The sequence below is a fragment of the Pseudopipra pipra genome, chromosome 8 (assembly GCF_036250125.1).
Source record: "Pseudopipra pipra isolate bDixPip1 chromosome 8, bDixPip1.hap1, whole genome shotgun sequence".
Classification (NCBI taxonomy): Eukaryota; Metazoa; Chordata; class Aves; order Passeriformes; family Pipridae; genus Pseudopipra; species Pseudopipra pipra.
The window spans coordinates 23,477,176-23,486,572 of NC_087556.1; positions in this window are offsets into that span (position 1 = coordinate 23,477,176).

A 9,397-nucleotide genomic window follows, 5' to 3' on the forward strand; every position below is an offset into this window, starting at 1 on the left:
CTGCTGGCTGGCAGATTCCTCCCATGCACGCTGCAGTGGGGCAAGTTTGAGCTCTGATCTTTGCTGCAGAGTCATATCCCTCCACACCTGGGTATGGGGAGAGGGTTTGATCCTTTCTGTGCTTCAGTCAGGTGGCACTTCTCACCCACACATGCTGGTTCTGCCCTTAAATGTTTCTCTGGGGGTTTCCCTGCAATGAATCCTTGGCCTATGTGTCGATGACTGTCCCAGCCCTTCTTGTTTGAGACACTGGCTGATGTCTCTCAGAAGCACCATGGACTTTTCTGCCATGCTGGCTCTTTTGATGCCGTGGAACAGCAAGTTTCTCAATTGCCTGGACTTATGTAAGAAATCCAGGGTGGATCCTCAGCTCAGGCTCCATTCTAGATTATGTTTCTCTCTATGACTCTAAGACTGCTGGCATCCCAACCCCTGGGAGGCACCACTGGACAAAGCCGATCCGGGGAGATGAAGCCCCTGTTTCGTGCACGGCCCCGCAGCAGTGACGGGAGAGGATGCCGACGGGGCTGGAGAGGCAGCGGCGCTCCCCCGGTACCGGGGGCCGGCGCGGCACCGCCAGGGGGCAGGCGGGCTCTGCGGCCCCGCTCCCGGCCCGCCCGGGGCACCGGGAGCCGCCAGCCCCGGCCGCTCCCGCCCCGGCTGCGCAGAGCATCCCGCTCTGCTCCTCCTCCTGCGGGAGGGCAGGGGCCGGCTGCCAGACGTCCTATCTCCGAGTGCGGTTCTTCCCGCTGTCCCGTGTGTTTGGGGCTGGTGCTCAGTGCCCGTACCCACGGGTGCTGTTAGATCTCCCGACAAATCCCGTTGCCCGAAGAAGTTCGTGGGAAGCAGGGCACTCCTGCAGCTGACCCGGATGAAGGGATGCAGGAGCATCTCCTCCCTGGGAGGTGTTTGAGAGCTGTTGGTGGGCACAGGGCACTGGTGTGCTGATGGTGCGGGTGGGGATGCCAGGGCTGGCACACCCAGCACCTCGCAGATATCCCCCGCTATGTGCACCTAGAAGGGGTCAGGGATAATCTATCTGCCAGATCCTGATCCTGCTTGTGCTTCCCCGGAATTTCAGCTTGGCTCCAGGGAGACAAGAGCCAGTAGATCTTTTCTAATCAGGTGTTTTAGGAAGGGAAGGCTAGGGGAGGCAGCTGGCTCAGAACCCAGTGGGGAGCGATGAGTGGAGGGAGTGGGCACAGCTTGGACCTAGTAGGGTGGTACAGTTTCTTCCCACGGGGTGAGACAGGCAGTGCTGTCTAATAAGAAGGAGCATTTGGCCTCTTCAATGGTAGAAGGAAATAGTTTCAGGGTACTGGTTTCCTTAGGGGTGTCTGGGCAGTCCCAGCAGGGGACAAAAGGGGCACCATGGGGGACATGGTGAAGGTGGCAGGAGGCTTGAGGAGACCAAGCTTGTCCACTTCACTGTAGGACCGGCCCAACTCAATACCTTATTATGAGTGCTGCCTGGTCCCCAATGCTGCTGCAGGGCAATGCCCAGGGACAGGGGATGCTCCAAACCAAGGGGGGGCAATGGAGGGGTTAGGGGATGTTGGCACTGCCAAGCCCCTTTCTGAGTGACTTGGGGAGGTTTGCCCTGTACTCCCCAGCAATGTCACAGCCTTGATATGCTCAGCTTGGGGAGGGGGAGATAAATGCTGAGATGACAGGAGGCTGGGAGGGGGATGCGCTCACACACAGCACTTAATGGGGAAGGATGGGATTACAGGGGTCACGCTAGGTGAGCAGCTTCCTTCGTGGAGCTGATGGTATCAAAGCAGGTGCCCCCGGCTGCAAATACCTTGGGCAAACAAACAGGGCTGTCTAAGAGCAGGTGAGCTCGGGCATGGCTGGGCTGGGGGGTACTCAGTGATGGGGGGCAGGAGGTTCTCTGTGCACAGGGAGTGAAGCGTGGTGCTCCTCGTGTGAGGGCTGCCTTGTTTGGCACAGGGTGAAGGTGCAATTGAGTTGTGTTTCTAGCTACATATGTGAGCTTCCCATGCTGGAGAACCCTTTAAGGGTGTGGAGCCCATCACTCTCCCAAGGGGAGGTGGAGGTGCCAATGCCTAGAGAGCCAAATGATGCCCCAGTCCAGGAGATGACTCTGGAGTTGCTCTGGGAATTGATTTGCTCTGAACATCTCTCCTTACTGCTGCTTCAGTGCTCTGTGGGCTGATATGGCTGGCAGTGGATCCCTCCCTGCCGTGGCAGCAGCAGGAAACACTGACCCTGGTTGAGCCATGCAGCAGAGAAGCATGGTGCGGGGCTTGCCATGCGTGAGCACCACGGCCATGCACCTACGCTGCTGCATGCTCCATACCCCTTCCAAACCAGCCTGCTGCACACAGCGAAAGGCTTGGGCTGCTCATTGCAGGGTGTGGCTCAGGTGCAGCCTCACTGGGCTGGAGAGCTTGACTGCGTCCTCCAACCCAGGGGCTTGGCCAGGCCAGCAGCTCCCAGAGGATGCTCTGGTTTCTGAGGTCACATTTGAGTTGCTTTTTCAGGGATGGAGGAGCAGGATGGGGAGCTACTCTGCTGAGCATGGGCAGGCAGTGGTTTTCCTTGTGATGTCCCAGTCGGTCCTGCCCCAGCAGAGTTCTGGCTGGGTTTCAACTCTTTGTGGCTTAGACCTTGTCCCCAGGGCGGCTGAGAGGCACAACTGTGACCGTGCTGTAGGTGGGGCTGGTCTCCTGCTCCATGAGCTCTCTCTTGCTGGTTCCCACGCTGATCTGGGGTAAAGCTGTTGTTCTCTGAGTCTTGGCTTCCTGGGCTTTGGTGGAAGTGAGGGGACACCCCAGGAGACACAGCATCCCCCTTATCCCAGGGTTCAACAGCTCTGTGAGGTGGGACAGAGAGCTGTGTGGCATGTGGCACCTCGGTGGCAGCAGGTGACAGGAAAAGCACCAGCAGAGCCACCCTTAACTGGGACAACCCTGATGGTGGGCGTGACAAGTGTCCTGTTCTCTGTAGTGTTAGCTGACTGTGCTATCTATCCCTGTTCCATCCTGCTGGGCAGTGGGCACAAGAACCTCTGCTATTGCTTCAGGGAGCCACTGGGGCAGGGCAGACAGATTGCAACCAAGAGAGACAGCAGCAGGATCTGGAAAGGCCAGGCTGCCAGTAATCCTTTTCCCATCAATATGCCTTGCAAAGGGAAATGGTGCTGATGGACTGTGTGGGAATGGCCCTGTCTGATGGAGAAGCTGAAACTCAGGTCTGGGGTCATGTGCTGGTGCTCAGCTGTGTGCTGAATCTTTTCCAGGGAGCCTCAAGTTTGTTGGGAGCCTGTATGTGTGCGTGTTCACCCACTAACTACTCTGTGGTAGGAGAAGAGGCTCCTCCAGCTCCCAGTTCCACAGCGAATGCTTGGCTGCACATCCTGGCACAGGAGTTTGCCCATGGCCAGGCTCTGCTCTGCGCATTCACAGGCTGTGATAGCTGCCCAGTGTGCCTGCTTGCAGTGTGGATTCACATCCCCAGCCCCACAGTGCTGCCCAGAATACAAGAGGGGACTGTTTCCATGAAGGTGCCGCTCCAGCAGCTATGGCTTTATGTTTTGCAGTGGGGGCGCAGCTGGAGAAGCATTGGGTAATGTTGGAGCAGGATTTGTGTGGATTTAAACCCACAGTCACATAAAGCAGGTGCTAAAAGTGAATATGGCTGGGCTGTGGTAGAGAGCCCTCTGCAAGACAGCACCTCGGGTTGAGGCTCCAGCACAGCTGTCCCACACTGTCCCCTCCTGCATCCCCAGTGCAGCCACCTCACAACAGGGCAGTGTTGGCAGCTCTGTGCTCAGCACCCGCAGCCCAGATACACAGAGGTCACAGGTGCCCTGCCCCAAAGGGCAAAACCTCTCTGAGGTGCAAATCTAATCGCTCTGGACTGGGCTGCCCCTGATGCTGGCAGAACTGTCACTACTGGCCACATACCCCTGCCAGGGCCGGTGGCATCTGGGGGAAGAGGGCCTGCCCAGAGCATCTGGGCTGGGTCTCAAGGGGATTTAGGATCTCTCAGAGGAATCCTCCCAGGGTCTTACTTCACTGCAGGGAGTGCAGGGACCTTGCAGTCTGCTGCTCCCAGCCCCATTAGTGGCAGAGCCCTAGGTCGGATGGTCAGGATTTGCCTGCTATGGTATCCTTGCTGGTGATGGCACTGCATAGGGCCTGTGGGACATCCAATACCACTTCATGCCTCCAATCCCTACTACCCCAGTGGGCTCTTAGGCAGGTGGAGACCCCTGATTTGCAGTGCATGAGGTTTTTGGGGCTGGATAGGAAGGGTTATTGCTGATGGGCAGAGCAGAGGATGAGGAGAGCAGAGGGGACAGGCATCTTGTCTGTGGCAGGTCTACCCTGCTAGACCTCCTGGTGCTCAGCTCACAGGGGAAGGCAGCATGGTCTAGCAGTGGGGCTTAGCCTTTTGGAGGTAAGATTTTGGCTCCTGGGGAAAAAGTTGAAGTAGAATATTTGGAGAGCTCTCAAACTCCATCTGAACTCCCTGTTTTTTTTCTTGTTGTTTGCTCCTTTACCTAGGCCAGGTCCCTACAGCCCTCACCCATCCCTGCACAGCTTGGAGATGGTGTCTGCACCATGATGGGAGCTTGGGTACTTTCTTCATGCCATGGCCTACCTAGGGCAAAAGTCCCCTACCACAGCTGGTGTTGGGGAGAAACCAGTCATAGGCTGTCTTCAGGCTCTGACTGTTGCTTTACCTGTGACTGTTGCTTACCTATTTCCCACCTTCCCAAAACAGAGGTCTGCAGGGTGGCACAGAGACCACACATGGCCCTGGGCATGGGATCTGGAGAGGGGCACAGTTGCTGTGCTGGTCCCCATGCCAGCATGGGGTGGGTACTGTAGGGCTGACAGAAGATGAAGGGCTGGGCTTGGATAAAGACTAGCAGGGGGTTTGGGTCGGGTCCATGGGGCTGGTGGTCTACAACAAGGTGGGGGGCTGCAGCCAAAACTGGGGAGGCGCAGGTGCCATGGGATATGTGTTCACCTTGACGCTTCTTTGGGGTTCAGTCTTGTTGGCCCCACTGCCTCCCCCATAGCCCTAGCCCTTGCAGGGTGCCCTGGGGCCTGGCTCCCCAGGGCCAGGGTCAGGATGAGCTTTGGCTCTGCCGAGCTGGGATGTCAAAGGGGCCATAACCCTGGTGTTTTGCAAACTCCTGGGGTCAGCAGTTCAGCTGCCACTAACACAGGAGCCCAGAGACACACACGGGCATTTTGGGTGGATGCTGTAAGCAAACAAATGAAGGTAGAGTTACAGCCAACGTACAGCCCCCCTGGGCCACTGCTGTTGGTTTTAGGTTTAACCCCCCCGTGGGCTGGGCGCAGAAGTCCTCTTCCTAAGAGAATCCAAATGAAAGCAGAACTGCCTGGCCTGGCTGGCTGGGAAGCGAGGCAGGAAAGGAACAGCATTTTGCATCTCTGTCTCAGCTACTTGTGGCCCTGAAGGAGTCTCTGAGCCTGTCCCACAGAGAGGACAGTGTGATCCCCAGCACTGAGTGATGGCTTCCACCTTCCTGGGTGGCCAGTGGAGCCCCTTCCCACCCAGCCTGGCTTTGACCCCCCGCTTCCCAGGCCTGCCTGATGGTGCGTGGCTGGAGACCCCAAGTAGGGTAGTGCTGCTTGGGCTGGGGCTGCAATGCTGGGGAAGTTGTGCCAGCCAGGAATCTCTTGAGACCAGGTCCTGGAGGTGCTGGTTGGTCTGTGCAATGGGGTCAGGAATGGAGTGGAGCTGCCTAAATGCCATGAGCACACACATCGTCATACACGTGTCCATGTGTGTCACCCCTTCCCCACGCACATGCATCATGGCCACTCCTGGTCAGGCTGCTTGTTTGCTGACCCCTGTTTGATGCAGAGCAGAATTGCACGAAAATGCTCAAGCTTGGATTTAAATCATATGGGGCTGGATATGCCACCTTCTCCCTGAGCTGATTCCACATTAACTGTCCTTGCTGGGAGCCTTTGGTCCTTTTTCTGGCTTGCCTAGCTCAAGCTGAGCTGTGGGGCTCTGTATGGACCCCTTCCTGAGCTAGGTAGCTGCAGAGCCATCCCAGTTCTCTCTCCTTGTAGATGGATGTGGCCTGGGTGTGTATCTCCCCTTCAGTGCCCTCCCACAAGTGCCCTCACTCAGCTCTGCCTGGCTCACCTCTGAGCCCCCCCCATACCCCGGGTGGGAATGCCAGACATGAGAATAGCACTGGTCTCATCAGAGCCAAATGTAGCCATGCAGGGGATGCTTAACACCATTGTAAAATCCATCTGTGCATCCATGGACTGTCCTGAATAAGCTTCTGCTCTGCCTGGGGACCAGGAGTGAAGCTGCCACGTGCTGACCCACCCAAAGCTGCCCCTGCCATGCTGGCAGCCCTGCTGCTGTGAGTGGTGAGCTCTCCTCCTTATCAACTAGCCTGGATGGAAAGCAGAGCCTAGCTTTGTCTCCTCTGACCTGCAGGAGCATTGCTGCCACAGGAGGATGATGAAGCCAATATTGACACCAGCACTTCCAGAAGCCCAGGCTGAAATTATGGAAACAAAGGTCGCATTTCTAGGAAGCTGTTGGGCAAGAGGGACTGGAAGTGACAAAAGGAAGAGGAGTCAGCCCAGTTCCCTGAAACAAAGCTGTGAGAGCAGACTGCTGAAGAGTGACCTGACAGGGCCATGTCACCAAGCTTGGTCCTACACAGGAGCAGGCGCAGCTCCAGGGGACTGTGACCAGAACACAGGGGTAGTCTCCCAGCCTGGTGTTCCCACCGCCCACGAAACATGCCTCAGCCCTGCTGCTAGTAATTGAATAGAGAGAATTAATTGTGAGTGGACTGTGTCTCCCCTTCCCACTCCTCGTTTGCCCTGGGGCTGTCTTGGTGCTGTGGGTAGTGAAGACAAGGTCATTCCCATGTAACACATCCCAGTGGGGTTTGGCCAAGTTCCTTCCCTTTGAGGGGTGAGGGCAGGTTAATGGTGAGCAGTGGGATTGCCCCAGGCTGCTCTGTGCTGCTCAGCCATGGAGGAGCTGCTGTTGCCTCTGAAACGCCCCATTAAAGCTGTGGTGAAGGATCAGCAGGCAGGGCTGGGGGCACTGGGCCGCAGGGCTGGGAAGGGTGAGGGTGGAACGGGCTAGCATCCCTCTGGCTTTGCTGGGAAGCCTCCATGTGTTTATTTTGGGGTGGAAAAAGCTGGTTTATGGCTAAGCATCCTCCAGGAATGGCTGTAAAGCATTACAGGATCCTGTGCATTTTGGCTCTCCTTCCTATGGTGTTGGAACAGAGGGAGGTGCTCGGGTGCAGGGCAGTGATGCCAGCACTTCAAGGTCCTCACCTTGGTGTGCCCCAACCTTTGGCTAACCCTCAGCCCCATGCCAGCCACCCCACTGCCTACACTGTCTGTCCTCTTTCAAAGGCAACTTCTGTGCAGACTGTCCAAGCCCTCCGCACCTGCAGAGAGGAGCTCTTCTCGCCCTCCAGCCAGCTCAGCCTTGCAGTGTGCTGCTGCAGGTGCTGCTCTCCTACATCAGTCAGGATTAGTGCTATGTCCATGGTCTGGCAGGAGCAGGGAACTGTGCTTGTTGGCCCTTCTCTGGGACTGACAGCAATGTCCCAGTTCCTTCTCCAACAGATAGTTTTGCCTGAAACTGTCTGCTGATAATTCCCCCCAAAAGAGGTGTTCAAGGCAAAACTCATGTGGGTGTTTTGCTGGCTTCCACTCATCCCAAATTCTCCCAGCCTCCTCTTATGATGTGAACTCCCGGTTTGCTAGGAGCCCTTGTCTCCACTCAGCCCAGTTTGGATTGGTTGCCCCTAAAGCTGTGATTAGTGTTTCTTTTCTTGGCTCTGCCTTTCTGAAATAAGGGATGCTGTGGGGAGGTTTCAGACTGAAGCTCACGGAAGAGCTGATAACAGTTACACCTTGCTGGCTTTGATATCCTGTGGGGAACAGGATCTCATGCTGCCATCTCTCACTCTGCACCAGGAGAAGGGTGTCTGGACCACTTCTGACCTGGACTGGGCCATATGAAGATGGCGAAGAAGCAGGCTGGAAGCTGGAGCTGGAACACAGTTGTATCCCACAGATGTACAAAGGGACATCCTGGGAGAGAGCAGGGATGGTGCTGGAGTGGCCCTGGGTAAGGGGGCTCAGTGCTGAGCGTCACTAGGGGAATGGGAAGAACCTCCCACAACACCCCCTGCGCTCTCTTCAGTTTCTGCTGTACAGTGGCACAGACTACTCCCAGAGTCTCACAGTCACTCACTTGCTGTCCCTTCCATCCCAAGTCCTCTCCTGGTCTGCAGTCTAGGCTACTCCAGGAGCTGCCTTCACACTTCCCAACTGCCAGGAGGCTCTGTGTGGGATGCGAAGGGGAGAGAGAGGTGGGAAAAGTTTGAGAGCAAGCCTGGACCTCAGTTGGGCTGGGACAGACATCTCCATCTCCTGGTTCCTCTCTCTGCTCCTTCTTGGTGTTGTAGCCCTACAGCTGCACCTTGGTACCCTCAGATTTATGGGAAAAGGGTTGGGAGGGGTGCAGCTAACGTCTCTGTTGTCTGATGCTTCATCTGCAGCATTTGACATCCCTGAATAACATAAAGTACATGAGCTTTCTCTGAAGGAAATCACCCCCTGTGCCCGACCAGCCTAAACATGGTCCCAGTTCTGCAGATCAGGGCAGTGGAGCAGTGGGGCAGCAGGATGGGATCTGATGGGACCATGCTAGTAGCCATGCTAGTTGCCTCCCACAGGGGCCACAGCCCACTGGCTGCTTGAGCACTTGGGGGCACAGCAGGTCCCCAAGTCTTTCTTGGAGACAAAGAAGGGCTTTCTTCCACCAGCTCCACAGCAGTTTGACCTGAGGCACAGCTGGTCTCAGGAGCATAGGGCGTAGTTTCTCTTCTCCACAGGAGAGCCAGAAAAGCCATTTAGCCTCAGTGCCTGGGAATGGAGGGGACCCTCACCCTGTGGACCAGGGGTCTTATCTCAGATGGCCTGTGAAGGAGCTGACAGGCAGACTGATTTCCCTTGTGCTGCCTGGCACAGGAGAGCCTATCTAAAAAGGTTTGTTTTCTCTTAAAAAACAAAAGCAGAGGTGTGTGTCACTCTTGATGCAAACATGGGTGGGCTGTGAAGCACCAAGGAAGAAGGCAAATGCCTCTATGAAGGCATCCAACTTCCCTGCAAGGAGCAGATTGTGGTCACGAGCTGAGACAGCAGGAGAAGTAGGATGAGCCCAGCAGCTGTGACGCTGCCTGTCCCTGGCTGCTGTCACCAACCTGCTTGTCTTTTCTGTTCCCAAAGGTAGGGTAGGATGGGGGCTGTGGAGGCTTTGGCTGTGGACCCGAGGATGGCTGGCAGGAGTGTCGTCAGTCATCCGCTGTCAGACGAAGTGTGGCCAC